The sequence below is a fragment of the Anabrus simplex genome, chromosome 10 (genome assembly GCF_040414725.1).
Source record: "Anabrus simplex isolate iqAnaSimp1 chromosome 10, ASM4041472v1, whole genome shotgun sequence".
NCBI classification, from domain to species: Eukaryota; Metazoa; Arthropoda; class Insecta; order Orthoptera; family Tettigoniidae; genus Anabrus; species Anabrus simplex.
The window spans coordinates 7569511-7585372 of NC_090274.1; the positions used below are offsets into that span (position 1 = coordinate 7569511).

The window sequence follows — 15862 nt, forward strand, 5'->3', positions numbered from 1 at the left end:
TATCGACCAAACCGTAAAACATTGGCCCGTGGGGGAATCGAACCCACTACCTTCGCGTTATTAGCACGACGCTCTAACCTACTGAGCTAACGGGCCTGTTGGTAACCTGCGATATATATGTAATATTTCGGCGGTAGTCCACTAATGTTTAAAATTTATAGTTCGTGGTTAGGGACTAATCTGCACACTATATCGACCAAACCGTAAGACATCGGCCCGTGGGGGGATCGAACCCACGACCTTCGCGTTATTAGCACGACGCTCTAACCTACTGAGCTAACGGGCCTGTTGGTAACCTGCGATATATATGTAATATTTCAGCGGTAGTCCACTAATTTGTATACTTTATAGTTCGTGGATAGGGACTAATCTGCACACTATATCGACCAAACCGTAAAACATTGGCCCGTGGAGGGATCGAACACACGACCTTCGCGTTATTAGCACGAAGCTCTAACCTACTGAGCTAACGGGCCTGTTGGTAACCTGCGATATATATGTAAAATTTCAGCGGTAGTCCACTAATGTTTATACTTTATAGTTCGTGGAGAGGGACTGATCTGCACACTATATCGACCAAACCGTAAAACATTGGCCCGTGGGGGAATCGAACCCACTACCTTCGCGTTATTAGCACGACGCTCTAACCTACTGAGCTAACGGGCCTGTTGGTAACCTGCGATATATATGTAATATTTCGGCGGTAGTCCACTAATGTTCAAACTTTTTTGTTCGTGGATAGGGACTAATCTGAAGACTATATCGACCAAACCGTAAAACATAGGCCCGTGGGGGGATCGAACCCACGACCTTCGCGTTATTAGCACGACGCTCTAACCTACTGAGCTAACGGGCCTGTTGGTAACCTGCGATATATATGTAATATTTCAGCGGTAGTCCACTAATTTGTATACTTTATAGTTCGTGGATAGGGACTAATCTGCACACTATATCGACCAAACCGTAAAACATTGGCCCGTGGAGGGATCGAACACACGACCTTCGCGTTATTAGCACGAAGCTCTAACCTACTGAGCTAACGGGCCTGTTGGTAACCTGAGATATATATGCAATATTTCAGCGGTAGTCCACTAATGTTTATACCTTATAGTTCGTGGATAGGGACTAATCTGCACACTTTATCGACCAAACCGTAAAACATTGGCCCGTGGGAGGATCGAACCCACGACCTTCGCGTTATTAGCACGACGCTCTAACCTACTGAGCTAAAGGGCCTGTTGGTAACCTGCGATATATATGTAATATTTCAGCGGTAGTCCACTAATGTTTATACTTTATAGTTCGTGGATAGGGACTAATCTGCACACTATATCGACCAAACCGTAAAACATTGGCCCGTGGGGGGATCGAACCCACGACCTTCGCGTTATTAGCACGACGCTCTAACCTACTGAGCTAACGGGCCTGTTGGTAACCTGCGATATATATGTAATAATTCAGCGGTAGTCCACAAATGTTTATACTTTATAGTTCGTGGATAGGGACTAATCTGCACACTATATCGACCAAACCGAAAACATTGGCCCGTGGGGGGATCGAACCCACGACCTTCGCGTTATTAGCACGACGCTCTAACCTACTGAGCTAACGGGCCTGTTGGTAACCTGTGATATATATGTAATATTTCAGCGGTAGTCCACTAATGTTTATAGTTCGTGGATAGGGACTAATCTGCACACTATATCGACCAAACCGTAAAACATTGGCCCGTGGGGGGATCGAACCCACGACCTTCGCGTTATTAGCACGACGCTCTAACCTACTGAGCTAACGGGCCTGTTGGTAACCTGAGATATATATGTAATAATTCAGCGGTAGTCCACAAATGTTTATACTTTATAGTTCGTGGATAGGGACTAATCTGCACACTATATCGACCAAACCGAAAACATTGGCCCGTGGGGGGATCGAACCCACGACCTTCGCGTTATTAGCACGACGCTCTAACCTACTGAGCTAACGGGCCTGTTGGTAACCTGTGATATATATGTAATATTTCAGCGGTAGTCCACTAATGTTTATACTTTACAGTTCGTGGATAGGGACTAATCTGCACACTATATCGACCAAACCGTAAAACATTGGCCCGTGGGAGGATCGAACCCACGACCTTCGCGTTATTAGCACGACGCTCTAACCTACTGAGCTAACGGGCCTGTTGGTAACCTGTGATATATATGTAATATTTCAACGGTAGTCCACTAATGTTTATAGTTCGTGGATAGGGACTAATCTGCACACTATATCGACCAAACCGTAAAACATTGGCCCGTGGGGGGATCGAACCCACGACCTTCGCGTTATTAGCACGACGCTCTATCCTACTGAGCTAACGGGCCTGTTTGAATTTGAGATATATATGTAATATTTCAGCGGTAGTCCACTAATGTTTATACTTTACAGTTCGTGGATAGGGACTAATCTGCACACTATATCGACCAAACCGTAAAACATTGGCCAGTGGGTGGATCGAACCCACGACCTTCGCGTTATTAGCACGACGCCCTAACCTACTGAGCTAACGGGCCTGTTGGTAACCTGATATATATATGTAATATTTCAGCGGTAGTCCACTAATGTTTATACTTTATAGTTCGTGGATAGGGACTAATCTGCACACTGTATCGACCAAACCGTAAAACATTGGCCCGTGGGGGGATCGAACCCACGACCTTCGCGTTATTAGCACGACGCTCTAACCTACTGAGCTAACGGGCCTGTTGGTAACCTGCGATATATATGTAATATTTCAGCGGTAGTCCACTAATGTTTATACTTTGTAGTTCGTGGATAGGGACTAATCTGCACACTATATCGACCAAACCGTAAGACATCGGCCCGTGGGGGGATCGAACCCACGACCTTCGCGTTATTAGCACGACCCTCTAACCTACTGAGCTAACGGGCCTGTTGGTAACCTGCGATATGTATGTAATATTTCAGCGGTAGTCCACTAATGTTTATACTTTGTAGTTCGTGGATAGGGACTAATCTGCACACTATATCGACCAAACCGTAAGACATCGGCCCGTGGGGGGATCGAACCCACGACCTTCGCGTTATTAGCACGACGCTCTAACCTACTGAGCTAACGGGCCTGTTGGTAACCTGCGATATATATGTAATATTTCGGCGGTAGTCCACTAATGTTCAAACTTTTTTGTTCGTGGATAGGGACTAATCTGAAGACTATATCGACCAAACCGTAAAACATAGGCCCGTGGGGGGATCGAACCCACGACCTTCGCGTTATTAGCACGACGCTCTAACCTACTGAGCTAACGGGCCTCTTGGTAACCTGCGATATATATGTAATATTTCAGCGGTAGTCCACTAATGTTTATACTTTGTAGTTCGTGGATAGGGACTAATCTGCACACTATATCGACCAAACCGTAAGACATCGGCCCGTGGGGGGATCGAACCCACGACCTTCGCGTTATTAGCACGACGCTCTAACCTACTGAGCTAACGGGCCTGTTGGTAACCTGCGATATATATGTAATATTTCAGCGGTAGTCCACTAATGTTTATACCTTATAGTTCGTGGATAGGGACTAATCTGCACACTTTATCGACCAAACCGTAAAACATTGGCCCGTGGGAGGATCGAACCCACGACCTTCGCGTTATTAGCACGACGCTCTAACCTACTGAGCTAACGGGCCTGTTGGTAACCTGCGATATATATGTAATATTTCAGCGGTAGTCCACTAATGTTTATACATTATAGTTCGTGGATAGGGACTAATCTGCACACTTTATCGACCAAACCGTAAAACATTGGCCCGTGGGGGGATCGAACCCACGACCTTCGCGTTATTAGCACGACGCTCTAACCTACTGAGCTAACGGGCCTGTTGGTAACCTGCGATATATATGTAATATTTCAGCGGTTGTCCACTAATGTTCAAACTTTTTTGTTCGTGGATAGGGACTAATCTGCAGACTATATCGACCAAACCGTAAAACATTGGCCCGTGGGGGGATCGAACCCACGACCTTCGCGTTATTAGCACGACGCTCTAACCTACTGAGCTAACGGGCCTGTTGGCAACCTGCGATATATATGTAATATTTCAGCGGTAGTCCAGTAATGTTTATACTTTATAGTTCGTGGATAGGGACTAATCTGCACACTATATCGACCAAACCGTAAAACATTGGCCCGTGGGGGGAACGAACCCACGACCTTCGCGTTATTAGCGTGGCGCTCTAACCTACTGAGCTAACGGGCCTGTTGGTAACTTGAGATATATATGTAATATTTCAGCGGTAGTCCACTAATGTTTATACTTTATAGTTCGTGGATAGGGACTAATCTGCACACTATATCGACCAAACCGTAAGACATTGGCCCGTGGGGGGATCGAACCCACGACCTTCGCGTCATTAGCACGACGCTCTAACCTACTGAGCTAACGGGCCTGTTGGTAACCTGAGATATATATGCAATATTTCAGCGGTAGTCCACTAATGTTTATACTTTACAGTTCGTGGATATCGACTAATCTGCACACTATATCGACCAAACCGTAAAACATTGGCCCGTGGGGGAATCGAACCCACGACCTTCGCGTTATTAGCACGACGCTCTAACCTACTGAGCTAACGGGCCTTTTGGTAGCCTGCGATATATACGTAATATTTCAGGGTTAGTCCACTAATGTTTATACTTTATAGTTCGTGGATAGGGACTAATCTGCACACTATATCGACCAAACCGTAAAACATTGGCCCGGGGGGGGGATCGAACCCACGACCTTCGCGTTATTAGCACGACGCTCTAACCTACTGAACCAACGGGCCTGTTGGTAACCTGCGATATATATGTAATATTTCAGCGGTAGTCCACAAATTTGTATACTTTATAGTTCGTGGATAGGGACTAATCTGCACACTATATCGACCAAACCGTACAACATTGGCCCGTGGGGGGATCGAACCCACGACCTTCGCGTTATTAGCACGACGCTCTAACCTAATGAGCTAACGGGCCTGTTGGTAACCTGCGATATATATGTAATATTTCAGCGGTAGTCCACTAATGTGTATACTTTATAGTTCGTGGATAGGGACTAATCTGCACACTATATCGACCAGACCGTAAAATATTGGCCCGTGGGAGGATCGAACCCACGACCTTCGCGTTATTAGCACGACGCTCTAACCTACTGAGCTAACGAGCCTGTTGGTAACCTGCGATATATATGTAATATTTCAGCGGTAGTCCACTAATGTTTATAGTTCGTGGATAGGGACTAATCTGCACACTATATCGACCAAACCGTAAAACATTGGCCCGGGGGGGGATCGAACCCACGACCTTCGCGTTATTAGCACGACGCTCTAACCTACTGAGCTAACGGGCCTGTTGGTAACCTGAGATATATATGCAATATTTCAGCGGTAGTCCACTAATGTGTATACTTTATAGTTCGTGGATAGGGACTAATCTACGCACTATATCGACCAAACCGTAAAACATTGGCCCGTGGGGGGATCGAACCCACGACCTTCGCGTTATTAGCACGACGCTCTAACCTACTGAGCTAACGGGCCTGTTGGTAACCTGAGATATATATGCAATATTTCAGCGGTAGTCCACTAATGTGTATACTTTATAGTTCGTGGATAGGGACTAATCTACGCACTATATCGACCAAACCGTAAAACATTGGCCCGTGGGGGGATCGAACCCACGACCTTCGCGTTATTAGCACGACGCTCTAACCTACTGAGCTAACGGGCCTGTTGGTAATCTGAGATATATATGTAATATTTCAGCGGTAGTCCACTAATGTTTATAATTTATAGTTCGTGGATAGGGACTAATCTGCACACTCTATCGACCAAACCGTAAAACATTGGCCCGTGGGGGGATCGAACCCACGACCTTCGCGTTATTAGCACGACGCTCTAACCTAATGAGCTAACGGGCCTGTTGGTAACCTGCGATATATATGTAATATTTCAGCGGTAGTCCACTAATGTGTATACTTTATAGTTCGTGGATAGGGACTAATCTGCACACTATATCGACCAAACCGTAAAATATTGGCCCGTGGGAGGATCGAACCCACGACCTTCGCGTTATTAGCACGACGCTCTAACCTACTGAGCTAACGAGCCTGTTGGTAACCTGCGATATATATGTAATATTTCAGCGGTAGTCCACTAATGTTTATAGTTCGTGGATAGGGACTAATCTGCACACTATATCGACCAAACCGTAAAACATTGGCCCGGGGGGGGATCGAACCCACGACCTTCGCGTTATTAGCACGACGCTCTAACCTACTGATCTAACGGGCCTTTTGGTAACCTGCGATATATATGTAATATTTCGGCGGTAGTCCACTAATGTTTAAAATTTATAGTTCGTGAATAGGGACTAATCTGCACACTATATCGACCAAACCGTAAAACATTGGCCCGTGGGGGGATCGAAGCCACGACCTTCGCGTTATTAGCACGACGCTCTAACCTACTGAGCTAACGGGCCTGTTGGTAACCTGCGATATATATGTAATATTTCAGCGGTAGTCCACTAATGTTTATACTTTATAGTTCGTGGATAGGGACTAATCTGAACACTATATCGACCAAACCGTAAAACATCGGCCCGTGGGGGGATCGAACCCACGACCTTCGCGTTATTAGCACGACGCTCTAACATACTGAGCTAACGGGCCTGTTGGTAACCTGTGATATATATGTAATATTTCAGCGGTAGTCCACTAATTTTTATAGTTCGTGGATAGGGACTAATCTGAACACTATATCGACCAAACCGTAAAACGTCGGCCCGTGGGGGTTCGAACCCACGACCTTCGCGTTATTATCACGACGCTCTAACCTACTGAGCTAACGGGCCTGTTGGCAACTTTTACCGTGTTTTTGCGGTAGTTATGCGTGAAAGAAGGTGCGGGTATGAACGGGTCTCAAGCTACGAAATTATAGTGCATGTAAAATTTAACAAGGTTATATTTTCTTTTCAAAATAAAGAAATAACAAACATGGCAGGTACAGAGTAGCAAGTCTAAAGGGTAGTTACAATATTTACAGAATTTGGGCTTCGAGCCCTGACTTCACAATGCTTGGGCAATCAGCCCAACCTTACTTCAAAATAAGTCTTAACAGAGGGGCAGAAAACCCCATTCATGCTCAGGAGCACTTGCTCCAAATTACACCGAAAAGCCTCCACGAGGCATACAACACTCAATTTTCGAAGAGAGCCACTCGCTCTCAACCCTAAGCCTCTCAAAGGCCACACCAAACTCCACCTTCAAGTTTTCCTCAATGGACATAGACGAGGGGAAAAATACCCAACCTACTGAGGTCTATTAAATGAAAAGGGGTAATTACATGACCTCCAAAATAACAATTTGAGAGGAGGCGGTCTGCGCTCCTATTACACTTTGATTTTAAAATCTAATTTGGCTCTAGGCCGCTGATGCAAGGGCTAATCCCATACTACGGAGGTGACTTTAGAAAAGAAACAAATTTACATAATGTCAAGGAAGAATAGGTTGAGAAAATAAGTTCACCTCAAAACAATATGAGTGGGAGCTCGAGAGGGTTACGCAATCTCTATCCCAATACGTAGTTTAAAAGATAGAATAGATACGAGTTTCTTTACATTTTTAAGGAACGTTACATAATGGAAAAACTTCGGACCCGCCCCGAGAGTTAAACTGCTGAGCAAGCAAGAAAAGAAGTAATTAATCGGCCATTACCTGGTTGTTGACTGTCGCCGAAGAAACAGGCGCTTCCCGCCCCCTGCTATGTACTTGACACACTGAAAGATGGAACAGAAGTGGCCCGGAGACCCAAAAATCAGCAGTTTATATCCTCTCGCGGAAGGTTCGAGGCGTTAGGGGAATGAAAACACCCTCCCACAAAGTCTTTATTGGGTAGGATACAGCAACATATTCAAGTTGGGGGAAGATACCTCGGATTGGTCAGAAATTAATAAAAGAAATTCGGGATTGGGTAAATACAAAACAAGGGGAAAGAGAGGGGTATACAGCCAACTTAAACAATAACAGAAAGAAATTTAACAAGAAACAAACTTTTGAAATAAAAATTTCTCCAAAAAAACAGTCCTTTCACTCCGCACTAGGGTGCACTATTGTTGATCTTCAGTAGTGTCCTCTAGAAGAGAAAGTTCACACTTCTTACTACAAGCAAAACAAAAATACGTCGAAAATGACACAGTTCAAAAACTCCAAAATTTCCAGGTAGTGACATCTTCTGAGAAACTTGAAAATTAATACCGTCAATAAAGTTCAGACTTCCTCCAGCAGAGGAGTTTCAACTGGCGCAACTTTTAAATTAGCGGCGTGGAGGTGTACCGCCCGGTACAGTAACCTGAGATATATATGTAATATTTCAGCGGTAGTCCACTAATGTTTAAAATTTATAGTTCGTGGATAGGGACTAATCTGCACACTGTATCGACCAAACCGTAAAACATTGGCCCGTGGGGGGATCGAACCCACGACCTTCGCGTTATTAGCACGACGCTCTAACCTACTGAGCTAACGGGCCTGTTGGTAACCTGCGATATATATGTAATATTTCAGCGGTAGTCCACTAATGTTTATACTTCATAGTTCGTGGATAGGGACTAATCAGCACACTATATCGACCAAACTGTAAAACATTGGCCCGTGGGAGGATCGAACCCACGACCTTCGCGTTATTAGCACGACGCTCTAACCTACTGAGCTAACGGGCCTGTTGGTAACCTGCGATATATATGTAATATTTCAGCGGTAGTCCACTAATGTTTATACTTTATAGTTCGTGGATAGGGACTAATCTGCACACTATATCGACCAAAACGTGAAACATTGGCCCGTGGGGGGATCGAACCCACGACCTTCGCGTTATTAGCACGACGCTCTAACCTACTGAGCTAACGGGCCTGTTGGTAACCTGAGATATATATGTAATATTTCAGCGGTAGTCCACTAATGTTTATAGTTCGTGGATAGGGACTAATCTGCACACTATATCGACCAAACCGTAGAACAATGGCCCGTGGGGGGATCGAACCCACGACCTTCGCGTTATTAGCACGACGCTCTAACCTACTGAGCTAACGGGCCTGTTGGTAGCCTGCGATATGTATGTAATATTTCAGCGGTAGTCCACTAATGTTTATAGTTCGTGGATAGGGACTAATCTGCAAACTATATCGACCAAACCGTAAAACATAGGCCCGTGGGAGGATCGAACCCACGACCTTCGCGTTATTAGCACGACGCTCTAACCTACTGAGCTAACGGGCCTGTTGGTAACCTGCGATATGTATGTAATATTTCAGCGGTAGTCCACTAATGTTATTCTTTATAGTTCGTGGATAGGGACTAATCTGCAAACTATATCGACCAAACCGTAAAACATTGGCCCGTGGGGGGATCGAACCCACGACCTTCGCGTTATTAGCACGACGCTCTAACCTACTGAGCTAACGGGCCTGTTGGTAACCTGCGATATATATGTAATATTTCAGCGGTAGTCCACTAATGTTTATACTTTATAGTTCGTGGATAGGGACTAATCTGCACACTGTATCGACCAAACCGTAAAACATTGGCCCGTGGGGGGATCGAACCCACGACCTTCGCGTTATTAGCACGACGCTCTAACCTACTGAGCTAACGGGCCTATTGGTAACTTGCGATATATATGCAATATTTCAGCGGTAGTCCACTAATTTGTATACTTTATAGTTCGTGGACAGGGACTAATCTGCACACTATATCGACCAAACCGTAAGACATTGGCCCGTGGGGGGATCGAACCCACGACCTTCGCGTTATTAGCACGACGCTCTAACCTACTGAGCTAACGGGCCTGTTGGTAACCTGAGATATATATGTAATATTTCAGCGGTAGTCCACTAATGTTTATACTTTATAGTTCGTGGATAGGGACTAATCTGCACACTATATCGACATAACCGTAAAACATTGGCCCGTGGGGGGGATCGAACCCAGCGACCTTCGCGTTATTAGCACGACGCTCTAACCTACTGAGCTAACGGGTCTGTTGGTAACTTGCTATATATATGTAATATTTCAGCGGTAGTCCACTATGTGTATACTTTATAGTTCGTGGATAGGGACTAATCTGCACACTATATCGACCAAACCGTAAAACATCGGCCCGTGGGGGGATCGAACCCACGACCTTCGCGTTATTAGCACGACGCTCTAACCTACTGAGCTAACGGGTCTGTTGGTAACTTGCTATATATATGTAATATTTCAGCGGTATTCCACTAATGTTTTTACTTTATAGTTCGTGGATAGGGACTAATCTGCACACTATATCGACCAAACCGTAAAACATTGGCCCGTGGGGGTATCGAACCCACGACCTTCGCGTTATTAGCACGACGCTCTAACCTACTGAGCTAACGGGCCTGTTGGTAACCTGCGATATATATGTAATATTTCAGCGGTAGTCCACTAATGTTTATAATTTATAGTTCGTGGATAGGGACTAATCTGCACACTGTATCGACCAAACCGTAAAACAATGGCCCGTGGGGGGATCGAACCCACGACCTTCGCGTTATTAGCACGACGCTCTAACCTACTGAGCTAACGGGCCTGTTGGTAACCTGCGATATATATGTAAAATTTCAGCGGTAGTCCACTAATGTTTATACTTTATAGTTCGTGGATAGGGACTAATCTGCACACTATATCGACCAAACCGTAAAACATTGGCCCGTGGGGGCATCGAACCCACGACCTTCGCGTTATTATCACGACGCTCTAACCTACTGAGCTAACGGGCCTGTTGCTAACCTGAGATATATATGCAATATTTCAGCAGTAGTCCACTAATGTTTATACTTTATAGTTCGTGGATTGGGACTGATCTGCACACTATATCGACCAACCCGTAAAACATTGGCCCGTGGGGGGATCGAACCCACGACCTTCGCGTTATTAGCACGACGCTCTAACCTACTGAGCTAACGGGCCTGTTGGTAACCTGCGATATATATGTAATATTTCGGCGGTAGTCCGCCTCTGTGGTGTAGTGATTAGCTGCCACCCCCGGAGGTCCGGGTTCGATTCCCGGCTCTGCCACGAAATTTGAAAAGTGGTACGAGGGCTGGAACGGGGTCCACTCAGCCTCGGGAGGTCAACTGAGTAGAGGTGGGTTCGATTCCCACCTCAGCCATCCTGGAAGTGGTTTTCCGTGGTTTCCCACTTCTCCTCCAGGCGAATGCCGGGATGGTACCTAACTTAAGGCCACGGCCGCTTCCTTCCCTCTTCCTTGCCTATCCCTTCCAATCTTCCCATCCCTCCACAAGGCCCCTGTTCAGCATAGCAGGTGAGGCCGCCTGGGCGCGGTACTGGTCATACTCCCCAGTTGTATCCCCAGACCAAGAGTCTGAAGCTCCAGGACACTGCCCCTGAGGCGGTAGAGGTGGGATCCCTCGCTAAGTCCGAGGGAAAAACCGAACCTGGTGGGTAAACAGGTGATGATGATGATGATGATGATTTCAGCGGTAGTCCACTAATGTTTATACTTTATAGTTCGTGGATAGGGACTAATCTGCACACTATATCGACCAAACCGTAACACATTGGCCCGTGGGGGGATCGAACCCACGACCTTCGCGTTATTAGCACGACGCTCTAACCTACTGAGCTAACGGGCCTGTTGGTAACCTGCGATATATATGTAATATTTCGGCGGTAGTCCACTAATGTTTATACTTTATAGTTCGTGGATAGGGACTAATCTGCACACTATATCGACCAAACCGTAAAACAATGGCCCGTGGGGGGATCGAACCCACGACCTTCGCGTTATTAGCACGACGCTCTAACCTACTGAGCTAACGGGCCTGTTGGTAACCTGCGATATATATGTAATATTTCAGCGGTAGTCCACTAATGTTTATAGTTCGTGCATAGGGAGTACTCTGCACACTATATCGACCAAACCGTAAAATATTGGCCCGTGGGGGGATCGAACCCACGACCTTCGCGTTATTAGCACGACGCTCTAACCTACTGAGCTAACGGGCCTGTTGCTACCATGCGATATATAAGTAATCCTCCAACGGTAGTTCACTAATGTTTAGATTAATGAACTTCGTGGATAGGGACTCATCTGCACACTACAGCCACCAAACCGTAAGACATTGGCCCGTGGGGAGATCGAACCTGTTACGGTTTTACCCGCGGAAGACAGAGGTGAAAGAAGGTGCGGCTGGAATGGGTCTAACTACAACGCCGAAAGATGAATTAAAATTTCAATAAAGGTTATATTTTCAAAATAGAAAAACTTAACAATTTTCACGTCGAATTTCAACAAATAACAACAAGCCAACAAATCGGGTACGAGATCAGGAAAAGCCAAGATTTAAGACTGTACCGGGCGGTACACCTCTACACCGTTTATTTAAAAGTTGCGCCAGTTGAAACTCCTCTTCTGGAGGAAGGTTGAACTTTATCTACTCTATTAATTCTCTACTTTCTCAGAAGATGTCACCACGTGGAAAATTTTGAGTTTTTGAACTGTGTCACTTTTGATGTGTTTTTGTTTCGCTTGAAATAAGAAGTGTGAACTTTCTCTTCTAGAGGACACTACTGAAGATCAACAATAGTGCACCCTAGTGCGGAATCAAAGAACTATTTTGTTGGAGAAATTTTTATTTCAAAAGTTTGTGTTTTGTTAAATTTCTTTCTGTTATGGTTTAAGTTGGCTGTATACCCCTCGTTTTCCCCTTGTTTTAGATTTATCCAATCCCGAATTTCTTTTAGTAATTTCTGACCAATCGGGTGTATCTTCCCCCATCTTGTATCTGTTGCGGGGTCCTATCCAATAAAAACATTGTGGGCGGGTGTTTTCATTCCCCTAACGCCTAGAAACTTCCGTGAGAGTATATAAACTGCTGATTTTAGGGTCTCCGGGCCACTTCTGTTCCATCTTTCACTGTGTTAAGTACATAGCAGGAGGCGGGAAGCGCCTCTTTCCTCGGCGGCGGTCAACAATAAGGTAATGGCCGATTAATAAATTCTTTCCTTTCTTGCTCAGCAGTTTAACTTTCGGGGCGGGTTCTAAGCGTTCAACCATGTAACCTTTTCCTAAAATGTAAAAACAACTGGTATCTATTCTATTTTAAAACGACATATCGGGATAGAGAGTGCTTAACCCTCTCGAGCTCCCACTCACATTGTCTTGAGGTGAACTTATTCTCTCAACCAAATCTTCCGTAATGTAATGTAAATTGCTATTAAGTCACCTCTGTAGTATGGGATTAGCCCTTGTAATAACGGCCTAGTGCCAAAGGAGGTTTTAAAATCAAAGTGTATTAGGAGTGCAAGTTCGCCTCCTCTCAAATTGTTTTAGAGGTCATTCAATTAACCTGCTTTTCATTTAATAGACCTCAGTAGATTGGGTATTTTACCCCTGTGTATATGTCCTTGGAGGACAGCTTAAAGGTAGAATTCTGAGTGGCCTGTGATAGGCTTGTATTTTAAGGGGAAGTAACCCTTTCTTGAAAGTTGTGGTTTCTGCCTCAAGGAGACTTTTTCGATGCAATTGGAAACTGGTGTTTCTGGCATGATTGGGGGTTTTCGGCCCCTTTGTTGAATGGTTTATATTGTAAAGTTGGGCTCATTGCTCAAGACTTATGTATCTGATTCTTGAAGCCCCGAAGGGGGTAACCGTGTAAGTTGTATATTTCAAATCGTGTTTCTGCTACTAAGTACCTGTTCTATTTGTTGTTACTTAATTTTGAAAAGAAAATATAACCTGGTTAAATTTTACTTAGTTTCTCTTCCGTAGCTTGAGACCCGTTCACGCCCGCACCTTCTTTCTCCTCTACCTACCACTAAAACACGGTAACAAAGACGATTTAACAATCTGGGCTTCGAGCCCCAAGTTTTATAATCCTGAGCTCTCAGCTCACAACCGCCAATTACCAAAGGGCAGAAAACCCCTAATTACATGGAGCACTTGCTCCCACCTAGTAATGTCAAGCCTCCTAGAGGCACCTTTCAAAACACCCGCTCTCCATCTTTCAAGCCTATTCAAGGCAATACCATACTTTACAATCACTTGCCATCAAGGCACAACTTACAAGAATTAACCCGGGTATCTCGTACCCAGCCTACAGGGCCTTAAAAGAAAGTAGGTTAATTTAAATGGCCCTAAATGCAAGAAAGGAAAGGAGGCGTGAATTAGCACTCCTAAATACACTTTTTAAAACCTAAGAGGCACTAGGCCGATTACACAGGGGCTATTCCGAAGCTTGAGAGGTGGTTCGTATTAAAAAGTCAACACTTTAAGGAAGAGAAGAAAATCGGTTATAAAAACCTAGTCACCTCAAATCAAAAAATGTAGGGAAGCTCGAGAGGATAAAGCACTCTCTATCCCCGGATTACAGTTAAAGTAATAAGAAAATTTTACATAAGCCGGCACTAAGTTACATTTTTAGACAGGTAGGTTACCTTCCGCCGAGGGTTAAACTGCTGAGCTAGCAAGAAATAAAGATGTTAAACGGCCATTACCTTGTTGAAGAGCTGCTGCCCGAAAGAAGAGGCGCTACCCGCCCCCTGCTACACGTCCATACACTAAGCTAGAGGTTAAAGAAGTGGCGAGGAGCCGTTAAAATCAGCAGTTTTTAAACCCTCGGGCAAGATTCGAGACCTTTCATGAATAAACACGCCACACCCTCTTTGTTTATTGGCTGATATCAAACGGTACACACAAAATCGAAGAAGAGCCACATGATTGGTCAAAATATAATAACAGAAATTCTTGATTGGTTAAAATCAAAACCGGGGGACAGAAAAGATTACTACTGCCAACCCACAAATGAAAGAACGAAATTTAGTAAAGAGAAAAATGAATACAAAATTTCTTCCAATAGAGTTCCTTCACATCTCACCTGGGTGCATGATCATAGTTTTTTAGTAGGGACATCTATAAGAGAAAGTCCACACTTCTTGATCAATAGAACACAAAACACGTTGAAATCCACCCAGTATTGACAACTTGGTAATCGCAAAATTTTACTGTAGTGACATATTCTGAGTCCGCCTCTGTGGTGTAGTGGTTAGTGTGATTAGCTGCCACCCCTGGAGGTCTGGATTCGATTCCCGGCTCTGCCACGAAATTTGAAAAGTGGTACGAGGGCTTTAACGGGGTCCACTCAGCCTCGGGAGGTCAACTGAGTAGAGGTGGGTTCGATTCCCACCTCAACCATCCTGGAAGTGGTTTTCCGTGGTTTCCCACTTCTCCTCTAGGCGAATGCCGGGATGGCACCTAACTTAAGGCCACGGCCGCTTCCTTCCCTCTTCCTTGCCTATCCCTTCCAATCTTCCCATCCCTCCACAAGGCCCCTGTTCAACATAGCAGGTGAGGCCGCCTGAGCGAGGTACTGGTCATTCTCGCCAGCTGTATCCCCCGACCAATAGTGTGAAGCTCTAGAGCGTTCCAACCTTAAATTGCAGTACAGCAGTAATGGGATAATTCCGTCTCTTTCCTTCTCCCGTGTTTTGCGGGTAGCGCTGTCCTACTCTAATGCAGCGGGTTTGCCAAATATCCGTAAATCAGAATGTTATCGTTTAAAATGGGTGAATATCGTGTTGTGTACAGAATTTCAAGGCGCATTTGATGCCGTTAACAAAAAAAATGTAAAAAAATAATTTAGTGTGAAAATGGCAATATAATGGAAAGTTTCGCCAAATGCAAAATCTTCATTGCATAGAACTTATCATGTCATAACTCCTATTTTATATTCATAATTTTCCTAATTTTTTCACTGCTGGTAAAGAAACATTTCAGCTCG

General features: G+C 44.8%; 1 long non-coding RNA gene and 45 other non-coding genes across 46 annotated transcripts in view; 1 reads left to right on the forward strand and 45 right to left on the reverse strand.

Annotated features, from left to right (window-relative positions):
• Positions 1 to 15862, forward strand: part of LOC136882429 (uncharacterized) — a 380234-nt gene that overhangs the window by 68889 nt on the left and 295483 nt on the right. The window lies entirely within an intron of this gene.
• TRNAI-AAU (transfer RNA isoleucine (anticodon AAU)) lies at positions 23 to 96 on the reverse strand. The gene has a single exon. It is a non-coding gene; the product is annotated as a tRNA-Ile (tRNA).
• Positions 213 to 286, reverse strand: TRNAI-AAU (transfer RNA isoleucine (anticodon AAU)). Its single transcript has one exon. It is a non-coding gene; the product is annotated as a tRNA-Ile (tRNA).
• Positions 593 to 666, reverse strand: TRNAI-AAU (transfer RNA isoleucine (anticodon AAU)). Its single transcript has one exon. It is a non-coding gene; the product is annotated as a tRNA-Ile (tRNA).
• TRNAI-AAU (transfer RNA isoleucine (anticodon AAU)) lies at positions 783 to 856 on the reverse strand. Its single transcript has one exon. It is a non-coding gene; the product is annotated as a tRNA-Ile (tRNA).
• On the reverse strand, positions 1353 to 1426 carry TRNAI-AAU (transfer RNA isoleucine (anticodon AAU)). Its single transcript has one exon. It is a non-coding gene; the product is annotated as a tRNA-Ile (tRNA).
• TRNAI-AAU (transfer RNA isoleucine (anticodon AAU)) lies at positions 1542 to 1615 on the reverse strand. The gene has a single exon. It is a non-coding gene; the product is annotated as a tRNA-Ile (tRNA).
• TRNAI-AAU (transfer RNA isoleucine (anticodon AAU)) lies at positions 1725 to 1798 on the reverse strand. Its single transcript has one exon. It is a non-coding gene; the product is annotated as a tRNA-Ile (tRNA).
• TRNAI-AAU (transfer RNA isoleucine (anticodon AAU)) lies at positions 1914 to 1987 on the reverse strand. The gene has a single exon. It is a non-coding gene; the product is annotated as a tRNA-Ile (tRNA).
• Positions 2104 to 2177, reverse strand: TRNAI-AAU (transfer RNA isoleucine (anticodon AAU)). Its single transcript has one exon. It is a non-coding gene; the product is annotated as a tRNA-Ile (tRNA).
• On the reverse strand, positions 2287 to 2360 carry TRNAI-AAU (transfer RNA isoleucine (anticodon AAU)). The gene has a single exon. It is a non-coding gene; the product is annotated as a tRNA-Ile (tRNA).
• On the reverse strand, positions 2666 to 2739 carry TRNAI-AAU (transfer RNA isoleucine (anticodon AAU)). The gene has a single exon. It is a non-coding gene; the product is annotated as a tRNA-Ile (tRNA).
• Positions 2856 to 2929, reverse strand: TRNAI-AAU (transfer RNA isoleucine (anticodon AAU)). Its single transcript has one exon. It is a non-coding gene; the product is annotated as a tRNA-Ile (tRNA).
• Positions 3046 to 3119, reverse strand: TRNAI-AAU (transfer RNA isoleucine (anticodon AAU)). Its single transcript has one exon. It is a non-coding gene; the product is annotated as a tRNA-Ile (tRNA).
• TRNAI-AAU (transfer RNA isoleucine (anticodon AAU)) lies at positions 3236 to 3309 on the reverse strand. The gene has a single exon. It is a non-coding gene; the product is annotated as a tRNA-Ile (tRNA).
• On the reverse strand, positions 3426 to 3499 carry TRNAI-AAU (transfer RNA isoleucine (anticodon AAU)). Its single transcript has one exon. It is a non-coding gene; the product is annotated as a tRNA-Ile (tRNA).
• Positions 3616 to 3689, reverse strand: TRNAI-AAU (transfer RNA isoleucine (anticodon AAU)). The gene has a single exon. It is a non-coding gene; the product is annotated as a tRNA-Ile (tRNA).
• On the reverse strand, positions 3806 to 3879 carry TRNAI-AAU (transfer RNA isoleucine (anticodon AAU)). Its single transcript has one exon. It is a non-coding gene; the product is annotated as a tRNA-Ile (tRNA).
• Positions 3996 to 4069, reverse strand: TRNAI-AAU (transfer RNA isoleucine (anticodon AAU)). Its single transcript has one exon. It is a non-coding gene; the product is annotated as a tRNA-Ile (tRNA).
• On the reverse strand, positions 4376 to 4449 carry TRNAI-AAU (transfer RNA isoleucine (anticodon AAU)). Its single transcript has one exon. It is a non-coding gene; the product is annotated as a tRNA-Ile (tRNA).
• Positions 4566 to 4639, reverse strand: TRNAI-AAU (transfer RNA isoleucine (anticodon AAU)). Its single transcript has one exon. It is a non-coding gene; the product is annotated as a tRNA-Ile (tRNA).
• Positions 4947 to 5020, reverse strand: TRNAI-AAU (transfer RNA isoleucine (anticodon AAU)). Its single transcript has one exon. It is a non-coding gene; the product is annotated as a tRNA-Ile (tRNA).
• On the reverse strand, positions 5137 to 5210 carry TRNAI-AAU (transfer RNA isoleucine (anticodon AAU)). The gene has a single exon. It is a non-coding gene; the product is annotated as a tRNA-Ile (tRNA).
• TRNAI-AAU (transfer RNA isoleucine (anticodon AAU)) lies at positions 5320 to 5393 on the reverse strand. The gene has a single exon. It is a non-coding gene; the product is annotated as a tRNA-Ile (tRNA).
• TRNAI-AAU (transfer RNA isoleucine (anticodon AAU)) lies at positions 5510 to 5583 on the reverse strand. The gene has a single exon. It is a non-coding gene; the product is annotated as a tRNA-Ile (tRNA).
• Positions 5700 to 5773, reverse strand: TRNAI-AAU (transfer RNA isoleucine (anticodon AAU)). The gene has a single exon. It is a non-coding gene; the product is annotated as a tRNA-Ile (tRNA).
• TRNAI-AAU (transfer RNA isoleucine (anticodon AAU)) lies at positions 5890 to 5963 on the reverse strand. The gene has a single exon. It is a non-coding gene; the product is annotated as a tRNA-Ile (tRNA).
• Positions 6080 to 6153, reverse strand: TRNAI-AAU (transfer RNA isoleucine (anticodon AAU)). Its single transcript has one exon. It is a non-coding gene; the product is annotated as a tRNA-Ile (tRNA).
• On the reverse strand, positions 6453 to 6526 carry TRNAI-AAU (transfer RNA isoleucine (anticodon AAU)). The gene has a single exon. It is a non-coding gene; the product is annotated as a tRNA-Ile (tRNA).
• On the reverse strand, positions 6643 to 6716 carry TRNAI-AAU (transfer RNA isoleucine (anticodon AAU)). Its single transcript has one exon. It is a non-coding gene; the product is annotated as a tRNA-Ile (tRNA).
• TRNAI-AAU (transfer RNA isoleucine (anticodon AAU)) lies at positions 8501 to 8574 on the reverse strand. The gene has a single exon. It is a non-coding gene; the product is annotated as a tRNA-Ile (tRNA).
• TRNAI-AAU (transfer RNA isoleucine (anticodon AAU)) lies at positions 8691 to 8764 on the reverse strand. The gene has a single exon. It is a non-coding gene; the product is annotated as a tRNA-Ile (tRNA).
• Positions 8881 to 8954, reverse strand: TRNAI-AAU (transfer RNA isoleucine (anticodon AAU)). Its single transcript has one exon. It is a non-coding gene; the product is annotated as a tRNA-Ile (tRNA).
• TRNAI-AAU (transfer RNA isoleucine (anticodon AAU)) lies at positions 9064 to 9137 on the reverse strand. Its single transcript has one exon. It is a non-coding gene; the product is annotated as a tRNA-Ile (tRNA).
• Positions 9247 to 9320, reverse strand: TRNAI-AAU (transfer RNA isoleucine (anticodon AAU)). The gene has a single exon. It is a non-coding gene; the product is annotated as a tRNA-Ile (tRNA).
• Positions 9436 to 9509, reverse strand: TRNAI-AAU (transfer RNA isoleucine (anticodon AAU)). The gene has a single exon. It is a non-coding gene; the product is annotated as a tRNA-Ile (tRNA).
• TRNAI-AAU (transfer RNA isoleucine (anticodon AAU)) lies at positions 9626 to 9699 on the reverse strand. Its single transcript has one exon. It is a non-coding gene; the product is annotated as a tRNA-Ile (tRNA).
• TRNAI-AAU (transfer RNA isoleucine (anticodon AAU)) lies at positions 9816 to 9889 on the reverse strand. Its single transcript has one exon. It is a non-coding gene; the product is annotated as a tRNA-Ile (tRNA).
• TRNAI-AAU (transfer RNA isoleucine (anticodon AAU)) lies at positions 10197 to 10270 on the reverse strand. The gene has a single exon. It is a non-coding gene; the product is annotated as a tRNA-Ile (tRNA).
• TRNAI-AAU (transfer RNA isoleucine (anticodon AAU)) lies at positions 10387 to 10460 on the reverse strand. Its single transcript has one exon. It is a non-coding gene; the product is annotated as a tRNA-Ile (tRNA).
• Positions 10577 to 10650, reverse strand: TRNAI-AAU (transfer RNA isoleucine (anticodon AAU)). Its single transcript has one exon. It is a non-coding gene; the product is annotated as a tRNA-Ile (tRNA).
• TRNAI-AAU (transfer RNA isoleucine (anticodon AAU)) lies at positions 10767 to 10840 on the reverse strand. Its single transcript has one exon. It is a non-coding gene; the product is annotated as a tRNA-Ile (tRNA).
• On the reverse strand, positions 10957 to 11030 carry TRNAI-AAU (transfer RNA isoleucine (anticodon AAU)). The gene has a single exon. It is a non-coding gene; the product is annotated as a tRNA-Ile (tRNA).
• Positions 11643 to 11716, reverse strand: TRNAI-AAU (transfer RNA isoleucine (anticodon AAU)). Its single transcript has one exon. It is a non-coding gene; the product is annotated as a tRNA-Ile (tRNA).
• Positions 11833 to 11906, reverse strand: TRNAI-AAU (transfer RNA isoleucine (anticodon AAU)). The gene has a single exon. It is a non-coding gene; the product is annotated as a tRNA-Ile (tRNA).
• TRNAI-AAU (transfer RNA isoleucine (anticodon AAU)) lies at positions 12016 to 12089 on the reverse strand. Its single transcript has one exon. It is a non-coding gene; the product is annotated as a tRNA-Ile (tRNA).